Raw genomic sequence first — 13,518 nt, 5'->3', positions numbered from 1 at the left:
AAAGAAGCTGGTTTTCTTAAGTCCTTATGAATTATTTTAATTTATTCCTTTAAATTAGAGCTTTTCAAATTGCCCCTCTTATATGTGAATGTTTTTATTTACTGTTGTGTTTTTATGTCCTTATTTTACTTTTATAAGGTGTCGTTTTTGTTTGTTTTTTTAAAAAAATCTCCATTTTCCGCTGCCTCGGAAAGATGGAAACTTAGCGCCCTGCAAATTATTATTAGTGGTGGAAGGTAACTAAATACAGGTAGTAAAGTGTACTTAAGTCAAAAAAATATGTTATCTGTACTTAACTTAAGTACATTTTAAAGTACTTTTTTTACTTTTACTTCATTAAGTTCGCCTCTCCCCAGATCTGACCTGTAATTGATCCTGGTTTAGTCTCTATGAAAAGAGAAAGGTTTAATGCCGTACTGTGAAACTTTCCACACAAAGCAAAAACATCTCATGAGTTAAGTCGTTTGACGCACCCTTCAGCAGAACAGTTATATAATGCAACTTTCTATGCAAATTTGATAGCATGACCAGTGTTGCCAGATTGGGCGGGTGCCCAATTGGGCTTCTTCTGACTATGTTGGGCGGTAGCCTTAGGCGCGCAGATAATATTGGGCTGTTTTCAACAAGTTTGGGCGTTTTTTGATTTCACATCACTCAATGTGATAGGCAATAACACAATAACGCAAGGAACCGTATGGGACTTTGACTCCTGTCTAGTCTAATGGAGGTTAGGTTTGGCTAGCCTCCATTAGGGTTAGGGTTGTGGTTGGGGCTGGGGCTATGTTTCGAGTTACGACTAGGGTTAGGTTTAAGCTTAGGGTTACGTTTAGGGTTGGGCCTAGTTTTAGGGTTGGTGCTAGGGGTTAGAGTCATGGTTGGGGTTTACGGTTATTAGGGTAAGTGTGTGGCATGGTGTTTGCAGGGTGCAGAGTTTTAGAGTGTGGCGTTTGTGGGGCATGGCGTAGGCGCACACAAGGGATGATCATTACAGTTTACAGCTACACTGAAAAAAAAAGGTTGCTGGATTTGTGTAAAAAAGTTATGGAAAGCGGTTGCACGCAATAAAATTATGTTTAGGCTTTGAAATTTTTTCGAACCCCTCTACACATATTTTTCTCGGAACATGAACATCACTTTTTCATGTTGATGAAATTTGAACAAATTATGCTGAATATGCATATTTATCTTATGGTACCTTATCATGAAATATATAAGTATGTATAATTAAATTTAATTGATCTAATTCTGTAAAAGAATACAAAAACAGTCTTTAGTTTTCCACAGTTCTGTATTGTCTTAAACAGAATCAAACACAAAGAGAGCACAGGGACAGAGATACACAGTTTGGAGCTGGACAGTGTGAAGATTTATTACAGTGAAGACGCTCTGGTCTCTGCCTGTGAACACAGGAATAACACATGATGATCACATTCTGATGATCTACTCTGTTGTACACTTATAGCAATTATTACTACAATAATGGACCAGAACAGAATCACAAGAACATTAGAACTCTATCTGCAGAAACAAAACTCACCATGTGCTGCTTTTCTTCCTCTAAACACAGTAACAGGGAGGGCATCTGGTATAAAGTCTCCTAATGCCACATCACCTTGTACAAGTACGATAACAGTTTCAATAGGAAGTTCATTTTGAAAAGATTTTAAATAATTTTAGTTGGTTTACTTACTTTGTTCATCTGTGGTCTGTGTTTTGTTGGTTCTCAAACATCTTCCTTTTTTCTGAAACATCAACTATAACATTCATGAACTTCCCCACAGCTACAGCAGAGCTCTGGACATCACTCTTTGTAGACGACTCTGGAAGCAACACATTCAAATCTTAGTACAAGTGTCACACTCTTGTAGATGGACAGTCAAAAACAATTTGTTTCAAGCTGTCCTTACATTAACTCTAATTTCAAATAAAACAACACAAACATGTTTTAACAATGACGACATTCTAGGCCGGAGAAGCACATAATAAAATCTTTGAAAAGTCTCACCTCCAGATCAGTTCTCATAATCCTCCTGCTCCACACTGTGTGTCCTCTGCTCCTGTAACTCTCCTGTGTCCTGTTACATTTGAATTTTCCCTCCAAAAGTTTTTGGGGAGGAGAATTCCAGAGGGAGGAGCCTCACCAGAAATTATAATAAAGTCATGCTTCCTCAACCTGATTAAAACATGCAGGTCTCACATCGGCCACAATCAAGCGATGATGTTTGTAAGATTTAAACATGCTTAACAGAGAAACGTAAAAAAGTGATGTTACTGTTGTCAAATTCATTTTTGCAATTTGAGCAACCCCTCTCGGACCGTTTTTTCAGTGTATATTTAAATATTATTTTTGATAGATTATTTTATTACAGCATCATTTACATATTCACATATTCTGAACAACAGAAAAGCACATTTCTGTAAAAAGAGTGGGAAGAGGATGGACTTATATTAACTAGATGGAGTCCCTCTACCTACTGTATGTTATTATTATGCTTTAGAACTCAGTGCTACTTCCAGAATTTTTCAACTTATTTCCAAATCTTCTTAAACGACTGCCACTTAATGTAAAACTAAGAGATATTAATAATAGTCAGTGGTGGATGAAGTACTTAGTTTTGTTAAGTAAAAGTACACATACAGGGGCAAAAAGTTACTCAAGTAAAAGTAAAAGTATCGCATGAAAAAATCTACTTAAGTAAAAGTATTGAAGTACCAATTTAAAATATACTTTTAGAGTAAAATATAAAAGTATTCCATGCTGATTTTGATAAAGTTCTGTTCAAGTGTTAAAGTGTTAATTGTAATGATATTGATTGATGTTTTTGTTTGCTTAAAGCTAGAGTTTGAACTCAAAAGCTTTACTCAGGATGTTAACACAAATACTGTAAAAATAACCCGTAAAATCATGTGAAAAGTACTTTTTACTTTTCATTCCTTGTTCAAAAATGTAGTGGAGTAGAAAGTACAGATACCTGCTCTCAAATGTAGTGACATAAAATAAATACAAAAAAAAAAACATTAAATACATTTTTTTCAGCTGGGACTGCGGGAGGACTTTTCACAAAATACCAAAAATGACCAAACCATCTTTTACATTTTTTAATGCTTGTGTAGCAGGATGAGCAAGTGGAACCTGTCACTCTCAGTGTTGCCAGATTGGGTTTAGTGATTTCTGCCCAATCATGTTTGAAAACCCAGCCTCTTCAGCAAAAAAACACATTAACGTTTTGTCACAGAAAACATTTCATCTTTGAATAAACATATGTAATCTGTTTCTTGGCTTTTTAACAACATTGCTTGTATTGAGAAAAACATGTTAAATGTTGAACAGCATTTTCATTTCTCACAGAAAAAAGAACATTTAATGTTTATATAAAAATGTTGTAGGCTATTTAATGTGTAAAAGCATTGCCACTATTGAGAAAACATGTTAAATGTAAAACAGTATTTTTATTTGTCACAGAAATGTCATGTAGTCATCATGTAGCCAAATATTTGAGTAAACATGTTGTAATAGTGCCAATGTTTTTAAAACTCCTACAGATTAGCGTACAACATTTTTATTTAAATATTAAATGTTTTTTTTTCTGTGAGAAATTAAAATGCTCTTCTACATTTAAATTTTTTTTTTCTCAATACTGGCAATATTTTTTTTAAAGCCCAGCAACGGATTACATATGTTTATTCAAAGATGTAATGTTTTTTGTGACAAAATGTTGTTGGGTGTTTGTTTTTTTTGCTGAATAGGGTGGGTTTTTTAACGTAGTTGGGCGGAAATCACTAAACCCAATCTGGTAACACTGAGTGTGACAGGTTTTACTTGCTCATCCTGCTACACAAGCTTTAAAAAATGTAAAAAAAAAAAATAAATAAAAATGGTTTTGTCATTTTTGGTATTTTGTGAAAAGCCCCCTCACAGCCTCAGTTTTAAAAGCTAGAGAGTCAAAGTAAAACGAGACTTTAAACACTCCACTGTGGAGGCTGTTCGGATGCGGGGGGGCAGAGCGTTTCTACGTTTTACCAAAGGTTTTACGTAACATGTTTTCTCAATCCTGGCAGTGTTTTTTAAAAGCCAATAGATTGTGTTACAACATGTTTATTCATATATTAGGATAAGTGACATTTTTTTTCTGTGACAAATGAAAATACTGTTTTACATTTAACAATGTTTTTAAAAAGCCTACAGATTAGTGTACAACATTTTTATTTAAATATTAAATATTCTTTTTTTCTGTGAGAAATGAAAATTCTGTTCTACATTTAACATTTTTTCTCAATACTGGCAATATTTTTAAAAAGCCCAACAACGGATTACATATGTTTATTCAAAGATGAAATGTTTTCTGTAACAAAACGTTTTTGGGCGTTTGTTTGCTGAAGAGGCTGGGTTTTCAAACATGATTGGGTAGAAATCACTAAATCCAAACTGGCAACACTGAGAGTGACAGGTTTCACTTGCTCATCCTGCTACACAAGCTTTAAAAAAATGGTTACGTAATTTTTGGTACTTTGTGAAAAGCCCTCCCACAGCCCCAGGTGAAGTCAGAAAGGTATTTAAAAATGAATGTAGATCTGTCACAATCTCAGAGTGAAGAACCAGCAGCTTTCCTCAGCATCACCAGACCGCACTGCACGAGGTAAGGCCATAACGGCAAAATGATGTACTAGAGATGGTTTGCATATTCTTCCATTTTACACCTCTTTTTCATAATAATAAAACACCACAAAAACTGCAAAGAGCTAGATGCACACATTTTTTTTATGTGTTTCTAATTATTATCAGTGGTGGAGGGTAACTAAGAACAAGTAGTAAAGCGTACTTAAGTTTAAAAAAATGTGTCTGTACTTTTACTTTTACTTCACTGCATTTGAGAGCAGGTATCTGTACTTTATACTCCACTACATTTTTTTAAATGTTTGTGTTAATATCCTGAGCTTTTGAGTTCAAACTTTGGCTTTCAGCAAACAAAAATGTCAATACCACTACATGTGTGAAAAATCCCTCAGTCGTCCAGGAAGAATCCAATATGCAACACGTATTCAACCAAATAAACTTTTGTCAAAACTGAATTTCTCCTTTTGCCAATATCACTACACTTAACACTTTAACAAAAGAACAGCACTTTATCAAAATCTGTGTGAAATACTTTTACTTTTTACTCTAAAAGTATTACAACATTTAATTGGGTACTTCAATACTTTTACTTAATTTTTCATGCGATACTTTTACTTTTACTTGAGTAACTTTTTGCCCCTGTATCTGCTTTTACTTAAGTAACAAAACTAAGTACTTGATCCACCTCTGACTATTATTAATATCTTGTAGTTTTACATTAAGTGGCAGTCGTTTAAGAAGATTTGGAAATAAGTTTAAAAATTCTGGAACTAGCGCTGAGTTCTAAAGCATATTAATAACATACAGTAGGTAGAGGGACTCCATCTAGTTAATATAAGTCCATCCTCTTCCCACTTATTTTACAGAAATGTGCTTTTTCTGTCTGATTTACTAGCTCATAGTTCTTATTACATTTTTACACTGTTATTACTTTGTCATTACACTGTTATTACATGGCCAAATTTTAGTTTTTAGTTCCTTTGTACTTACTACTCAGCCTTGCTTGTTATTACTCTATGCCGCGTATTTGCTACAAATCCATTATTTTCAAATATATACAGAATCACAACAACTGAAATGCCTCATGGTGTTATGCTACAGTCGTTATAATTTCTCAGCTGTCCAGGTAATTCAAAAACAGTGTCCAGATAACTCACTATCTTTGAAAACTTTTCTACGTATAAAATACTAAAAATACCATCACTAAGCATTTACAATTTCTGATTTTATCAACAAGTGTTTAAAGAAATCTGAGCTCCTGATTTCCTGTTGCATCAATGGGAGGAAGCGATCTGTTAGCAGTGTTTGCAGGGAAGTGCAGCTGGGCGTGTTGTTTTGAAGACCATCTTAAAGAGCTACTCACTAAAATTGTGTGTCTGTATAATGTTGGCACTCAGCATCTCTTTGGCTAATGCGATCATTAATGAGTAGAATGGATCTGGTGTAGGGACAGATTTTGTTGTTTATTTAGAATTGGAAATATGATTACAAAAAATATTATTTAGGTAAAACTATACTTGCTTGAAAATACCACTAGAAACTCTTAGAACAAAAACATATTTATTTCATATTTTAAAACCAAATCCTCAAATTACCCACCGCTTGCTTTGTTGAAAATATTTAGTAGAGTTATTTAACATTTTTTCTTTACTAAATAATTCCATATATCTTGCTTCATATATTTTGTGTCTTCTGTATGCGTATAAAGTGTAGAAAGTAGTAAGAAAGAGAGGGTGAGAGGGTGTGTCCAAACTTTTGACTGGTGCTGTTTAAACCTATATTACCATTTTTTTGTTTTGTTATTTAGTCATTTATGTTGAACGTGTATTTATTTATATCTAATTTAGAAAGTAGTAAACATATAGAAAAAGCATTCAGAGCGTTAGTTCAGACTTTTGACTGGTAGTGTATATAATATTTAAGTAACTGTTTATGAGCCCAAAGCATAAACTGAAGTATTACTAGTAAATTGTAATCTCTTATACACTGTTTTCAAGTAATTTCCCTTAATAAAGTGTTTCCAAGTGAGCAGTATATATCAAGTGGAATGGCCAGAATGGTTTGCAGGAGACTGTTACTTAACATATGTAAAATAGAAACTACAACTATTTTGAATAAAGTACAATTATTCAAACATATACTTCAACCTAAATTATCATTAAAACCCATTATCTGTGTAACATCTATGGTAACTAAAGTAGAGAAGACAAGTGCACAAAACAAAGCATGATGAATGAATAAATGAAATGAATGAAACATGAAAAGGAAGAATTAGTTAGACATCTTTATGTGTTCATGGATGGATGGACAATCCTATGAAGTGCTAATGTCATTAATCATTATAAAGCATTGTAAAGAGAATGGTGAAAATGGGTGTGTTAATAGTTAATGCGTCAATTTGGTAAATTACTGTAGATGAAAGTAAACTAAGATTAGTTTTAGTAATAAATTTGAAACAGTCGCGCTGCGTCAGAAAAGCACTGGACAGCGCCCGGGGTTCGAACCCACGGAGGGGTGGAGGTTGTCTATTTCCGAAGGAAATTGCAATCGAAGTAACCACTGAGCTAAACCAGTGCGGAGATGGAGGCGCCAAAAGGCGTTTATGTACCATGACTCAGCTCTACTGTTTAGACAGTACACGCTGAGTACACGCTGCTAGCAAAGTCCTCCTGTTAGTTAGGTCATGTAATAAGAAGGTGTGTTTACTCCAAATAATCCCTCTGAATTAATTATGAATATTGCGTTATTTTACTTAACTCATCTGTAACGCGGATTACAAAACCGTTTCTAGCATTATACTCTCGTATCCCGCTACATGCCGCTACTGCGCTTTGATTTTACGTCCCTTTGCGTGCATTCGGTCACGTGGTCGCGAATCGCCAATTAGCAAGATATATTACCGCAAACCCCGAAAGCGCGGTAGATGCGACAGCATAAAAACTGGATAAGGCATTCCCCCTCTGTCTCGGCTGCGATTTTACGAATCCTACTATGGCCATACCATATTTGTAAATAATTAATATCTAAATTTTTCAAATTACCAATTGCATTCCAGATTCATTTTTATAATTGTGAATGGTGTATACTCCTCTGATTTTCTGTGTAAACGTGTAAATCAAAGCATGCCAGTTTCAAATGTATGAAAATGTTTCATATGGCTTCACTGTAAATAATTATCAGAATGAAAAAGCCAAATTGTAATAACTTAAGCACATAACTTTAACCTACTGCTAAATATATATGAATGATACAGGGCTGCTTTAATTGCATTTCTAACGAGGATTTGGAAAGAATAAAGGCTAACGAAGACTTTACTGAAGGTATCCTATCCTATAGAGTGGATAGTTGATCTATGTAATGCCAGTTTTGGTCTTATCAGCCTACATTTTCTGCTATTATTTATGGAACACCCAGTAAATGCATATTTATATTATTATTCATTATATTGTAGGCTATATTATTTTTCTTGATTGCATGTACATTTAAATTGGCTATGGTTTACCACTTCTCTCCTCTCTACTCTTCTTCAAATGACACTGTGTGATGAATTTTTTATTGTCTAACTCTAACGTAGGCCTATATAATAGGCTACAATTATTGACATTTGACCACATCATTGCAATCTGTTGCTCATTAAAACTTCAGTGTTGTAAATTGGTAAGATTATTCTTTTTAGTTATGTACAGTTACCCACATTACATTATTTATTCATGTATTATTTATTATTATTTAACAAATTGTTGCCCACTTATTTTTCTTCTTAATGTAGGTTAGGCCTGGCCTACCTAATACACACTTCAGTGTGTCATCTGATTATCTATGACATAACCTCGTGTCTTCAACACATGTAAAGATGAGCGAAACATTAATATGATGTTGTTTATGTTGTAACTGAAGACAGCAGCTGAAGACATTAGCCTATTACTCTTTAGTTCCAGCAGCAAAACAAAACAATCTTCTTACCTTCTCATTTTCTCCACCTTTCTTCAGTATTCCGTTTGCCACTCTAACCATAAAAAAATAAAATTTGATATATTAATATATGATAAAATAATGGACAACAATCAATCAAAATCAACAATTTATTGATTTTAGGTAAATATTTTATTCACAAATGTCTTTTTTTTTTTTTTAGATTAAACCAAACACACTTGAAGAATGACCTGAAACTTTTTGCTAGTTCACTGAGCCTAATTGAAAGAAAAGAAGCTGGTTTTCTTATGTCCTTATGAATTATTTTAATTTATTCCTTTAAATTAGAGCTTTCAAATTGCCCCTCTTACATGTGAATGTTTTTATTTACCGTTGTGTTTTTATGTCCTTATTTTACTTTTATAAGGTGTTGTTTTTGTTTGTTTTTTTAAAAAATCTCAATTTTCCACTGCCTCGGGAAGATGGAAACTTAGCGCCCTGCAAATTATTATTAGTGGTGGAAGGTAACTAAATACAGGTAGTAAAGTGTACTTAAGTCAAAAAAATATGTTATCTGTACTTAACTTAAGTACATTTTAAAGTACTTTTTTTAACTTTTACTTCACTAAGTTCACCTCTCCCCAGATCTGACCTGTAATTGGTCCTGGTTTAGTCTCCATGAAGAGAGAAAGGTTTAATGCCGTACTGTGAAACTTTCTACACAAAGCAAAAACATCTCATGAGTTAAGTCGTTTGACGGACCCTTCAGCAGAACAGTTACATAATGCAACTTTCTATGCAAATATGATAGCATGACCAGTGTTGCCAGATTGGGCGGGTGCCCATTTGGGCTTCTTTTGACTATGTTGGGCGGGGAGGGGTAGCCTTAGGCGAGCAGATAATATTGGGCTATTTTCAACAAGTTTGGGCGTTTTTTGTTTTCACATCACTCAATGTGATACGCAATAACACAATAACGCAAGGAACCGTATGGGACTTTGACTCCTGTCTAGTCTAATGGAGGTTAGGTTTGGCTAGCCTCCATTAGGGTTAGGGTTGTGGTTGGGGTTAGGGTTGGGGCTGGGGCTATGTTTCGAGTTACGACTAGGGTTAGGTTTAAGCTTAGGGTTACGTTTAGGGTTAGGCCTAGTTTTAGGGTTGGTGCTAGGGGTTAGAGTCATGGTTGGGGTTTACGGTTATTAGGGTTAGTGTGTGGCATGGTGTTTGCAGTTTGTAGAGCGTGGCGTTTGTGGGGCATGGCGTAGGCGCACACAAGGGGACAATCATTACAGTTTACAGCTATATTTAAATATTATTTTTGATAGATTTATTGATTTATTACAGCATCATTTACATATTCACATATTCTGAACAACAGAAAAGCACATTTCTGTAAAATGAGTGGGAAGAGGGTGGACTTATATTAACTAGATGGAGTCCCTCTACCTACTGTATGTTATTATTATATTTTAGAACTCGGTGCTACTTTCAGAATTTTTAAACTTATTTCCAAATCTTCTTAAACGACTGCCACTTAATGTAAAACTACAAGATATTAATAATAGTCAGTGGTGGATGAAGTACTTAGTTTTGTTAAGTAAAAGTACAGATACAGGGGCAAAAAAGTTACTCAAGTAAAAGTAAAAGTATCGCTTGAAAAAATCAACTTAAGTAAAAGTATTGAAGTACCAATTTAAAATATACTTTTAGAGTAAAACATGAAAGTGTTTCATGCAGATTTTGATAAAGTGCTGTTCAAGTGTTAAAGTGTTAATTGTAGTGATATTGATTGATGTTTTTGTTTGCTTAAAGCTAGAGTTTGAACTCAAAAGCTTTACTCAGGATGTTAACACAAATACTGTAAAAATAACCCCTGAAATCATGTGAAAAGTACTTTTTACTTTTCATTCCTTGTTCAAAAATGTAGTGGAGTAGAAAGTACAGATACCTGCTCTCAAATGTAGTGACATAAAATAAATGAAAAAAAAAATATTAAATTTAATTTTTTCAGCTGGGACTGCGGGAGGGCTTTTCACAAAATACCAAAAATGACCAAACCATCTTTTACATTTTTTAATGCTTGTGTAGCAGGATGAGCAAGTGGAACCTGTCACTCTCAGTGTTGCCAGATTGGCTTTAGTGATTTCTGCCCAATCATGTTTGAAAACCCAGCCTCTTCAGCAAAAAAAACACATTAACATTTTGTCACAGAAAACATTTCATCTTTGAATAAACATATGTAATCTGTTTCTTGGCTTTTTAACAACATTGCTTGTATTGAGAAAACATGTTAAATGTTGAACAGCATTTTCATTTCTCACAGAAAAAAGAACATTTAATGTTTATATAAAAATGTTGTAGGCTATTTAATGTGTAGGATTTTTAAAAGCATTGCCACTATTGAGAAAACATGTTAAATGTAAAACAGTATTTTTATTTGTCACAGAAATGTCATGTAGTCATCATGTAGCCTAATATTTGAGTAAACATGTTGTAATGCAGTCTATTGGCTTTCTAAAAACATTGCCAGGATTGGGTTGGGGGGGTTCTCAATTCTAGCAAAGTTTTTAAAGAGCCAATAGATTGTGTTACAACATGTTTATTCAAATATTAGGATAAATAACCTTTTTTTTTGTGATAAATGAAAATACTGTTTTACATATAACATGTTTTTTCAATAGTGCCAATGTTTTTAAAACTCCTACAGATTAGCGTACATTTTTATTTAAATATTAAATGTAATTTTTTCTGTGAGAAATTAAAATGCTCTTCTACATTTAACATTTTTTTCTCAATACTGGCAATATTTTTTTTTAAAAGCCCAGCAACGGATTACATATGTTTATTCAAAGATGTAATGTTTTTTGTGACAAAATGTTGTTGGGTGTTTTTTTTGCTGAATAGGGTGGAATAGGGTAAACCCAATCTGGTAACACTGAGTGTGACAGGTTTTACTTGCTCATCCTGCTACACAAGCTTTAAAAAATGAAAAAAAAATAAAATAAAAATGGTTTTGTCATTTTTGGTATTTTGTGAAAAGCCCCCTCACAGCCTCAGTTTTAAAAGCTAGAGAGTCAAAGTGGGTCTTAAAACGAGACTTTAAACACTCCACTGTGGAGGTTGTTCAGATGTGGGGGGGCAGAGCGTTTCTACGTTTTACCAAATGTTTTACTGAAAAAATGGAGTACGACCAGAGTCATTAATGCATCAGGACAAATGGTGCTCATATTAGGTTTCCATCCATCCATCCATTTTCGTCCGCTTATCCGGGGCCGGGTCGCGGGGGCAGCAGCCTAAGCAGGGACTCCCAGACTTCCTTCACCCCAGACACGTCCTCCAGCTCCTCCGGGGGGACCCCGAGGCGTTCCCAGGCCAGCCGAGAGACATAGTCCCTCCAGCGTGTCCTGGGTCTTCCCCGGGGCCTCCTCCCGGCGGGACATGCCCGGAACACCTCCCGAGGGAGGCGCCCAGGAGGCATCCGGAACAGATGCCCGAGCCACCTCAACTGGCTCCTCTCGACGTGGAGGAGCAGCGGCTCTACTCCGAGCTCCTCCCGTGTGACTGAGCTCCTCACCCTATCTCTAAGGGAGCGCCCAGCCACCCTGCGGAGGAAACTCATTTCGAGCGCTTGTATCCGCGATCTCGTCCTTTCGGTCACTACCCAGAGCTCATGACCATAGGTGAGAGTAGGAACGAAGACTGACCGGTAAATCGAGAGCTTCGCCTTTCGACTCAGCTCCCTCTTCACCACAACGGTCCGATACAGCGACCGCATCACTGCCGAAGCTGCACCGATCCGCCTGTCAATCTCACGTTCCGTCCTCCCCTCACTCGTGAACAAGACCCCGAGATACTTGAACTCCTCCACTTGAGGCAAAGACTCCCCACCCACCCGGAGAGGGCAAGCCACCTTTTTCCGGTCGAGAACCATGGCCTCGGACTTGGAAGAGCTGATCTTCATCCCAGCCGCTTCACACTCGGCTGCAAACCGCCCCAGTGCACATTGCAGGTCCTGGTTCGATGAAGCCAACAGGACAACATCGTCCGCAAACAGCAGAGATGAAATCCTGTGGTCCCCAAACCGGACCCCCTCCGGCCCCTGACTGCGCCTAGAAATTCTGTCCATAAATACAATGAACAGAACTGGTGACAAAGGGCAGCCCTGGCGGAGTCCAACATGCACCGGGAACAGGTCTGACTTACTGCCGGCAATGCGAACACAGCTCCTGCTCCGGTCATACAGGGACCGGACAGCCCTTAGCAAAGGGCCCCGGACCCCATACTCCCAGAGCACCCCCCACAGGACACCACGAGGGACACGGTCGAATGCCTTCTCCAGATCCACAAAACACATGTGGACTGGTTGGGCAAACTCCCATGAACCCTCGAGCACCCTATGGAGAGTGTAGAGCTGGTCCAGTGTTCCACGGCCAGGACGAAAACCACACTGCTCCTCCTGAATCCGAGGTTCGACTATCGGCCAGATTCTCCTCTCCAGTACCCTGGCATAGACCTTACCGGGAAGGCTGAGAAGTGTGATCCCCCTATAGTTGGAACACACCCTCTGGTCCCCCTTCTTATACAGAGGGACCACCACCCCGGTTTGCCAGTCCAGAGGTACTGTCCCCGACCGCCACGCGATGTTGAAGAGGCGTGTCAGCCAAGACAGCCCCACAACATCCAGAGACTTCAGGTACTCAGGACGGATCTCATCCAACCCCGGAGCCTTGCCACCAAGGAGCTTGCCAACCACCTCAGTGACTTCGGCCAGGGTGATGGATGAGTCCGCCTCCGAGTCCCCAGCCTCGGCCTCCTCGGAGGAGGACGTGACGGTGGGATTGAGGAGATCCTCAAAGTATTTCTTCCACCGCCGGACAACGTCCCCAGTCGAGGTCAACAGCTCTCCCCCCGCACTGTAAACAGTGTTGGTGAAGAACTGCTTTCCCCTCCTGAGGCGCCGGACGGTTTGCCAGAATCTCTTTGAGGCCGTC

The 13,518-nt window shown here is 37.2% G+C and overlaps 1 protein-coding gene and 1 long non-coding RNA gene across 3 annotated transcripts in view; one reads left to right on the top strand and one right to left on the bottom strand.

The window, feature by feature from the left end:
• The window catches only part of LOC110162036 (alpha-2-macroglobulin-like protein 1), a 55,508-nt gene that overhangs the window by 13,942 nt on the left and 28,048 nt on the right, over positions 1-13,518 (top strand). Inside the window, exon 1 of one of the 2 annotated variants that reach the window (XM_055148087.1) lies at positions 4,579-4,637. The exons of the other annotated variant lie outside the window; for it this stretch is intronic. The gene's annotated coding sequence lies outside the window, so the exon portion shown is untranslated. Of the gene's footprint in view, positions 1-4,578; positions 4,638-13,518 lie in introns of those variants that run through there. 2 annotated transcript variants of the gene reach the window in all.
• On the bottom strand, positions 1,279-1,774 carry LOC129407306 (uncharacterized). Its single transcript, XR_008631498.1, has 3 exons — positions 1,691-1,774; positions 1,538-1,612; positions 1,279-1,397 (listed from the first exon to the last, which is right to left on the bottom strand). It is a non-coding gene; the product is annotated as an uncharacterized LOC129407306 (long non-coding RNA).

Source organism: Boleophthalmus pectinirostris, unplaced genomic scaffold, assembly GCF_026225935.1.
Source record: "Boleophthalmus pectinirostris isolate CB_2022bp ecotype Guang Dong unplaced genomic scaffold, ASM2622593v1 HiC_scaffold_9, whole genome shotgun sequence".
Classification (NCBI taxonomy): domain Eukaryota; kingdom Metazoa; phylum Chordata; class Actinopteri; order Gobiiformes; family Gobiidae; genus Boleophthalmus; species Boleophthalmus pectinirostris.
The sequence above is the reverse complement of the archived record's forward strand: the minus strand, read 5'-3'. Positions and strand labels throughout refer to the sequence as shown.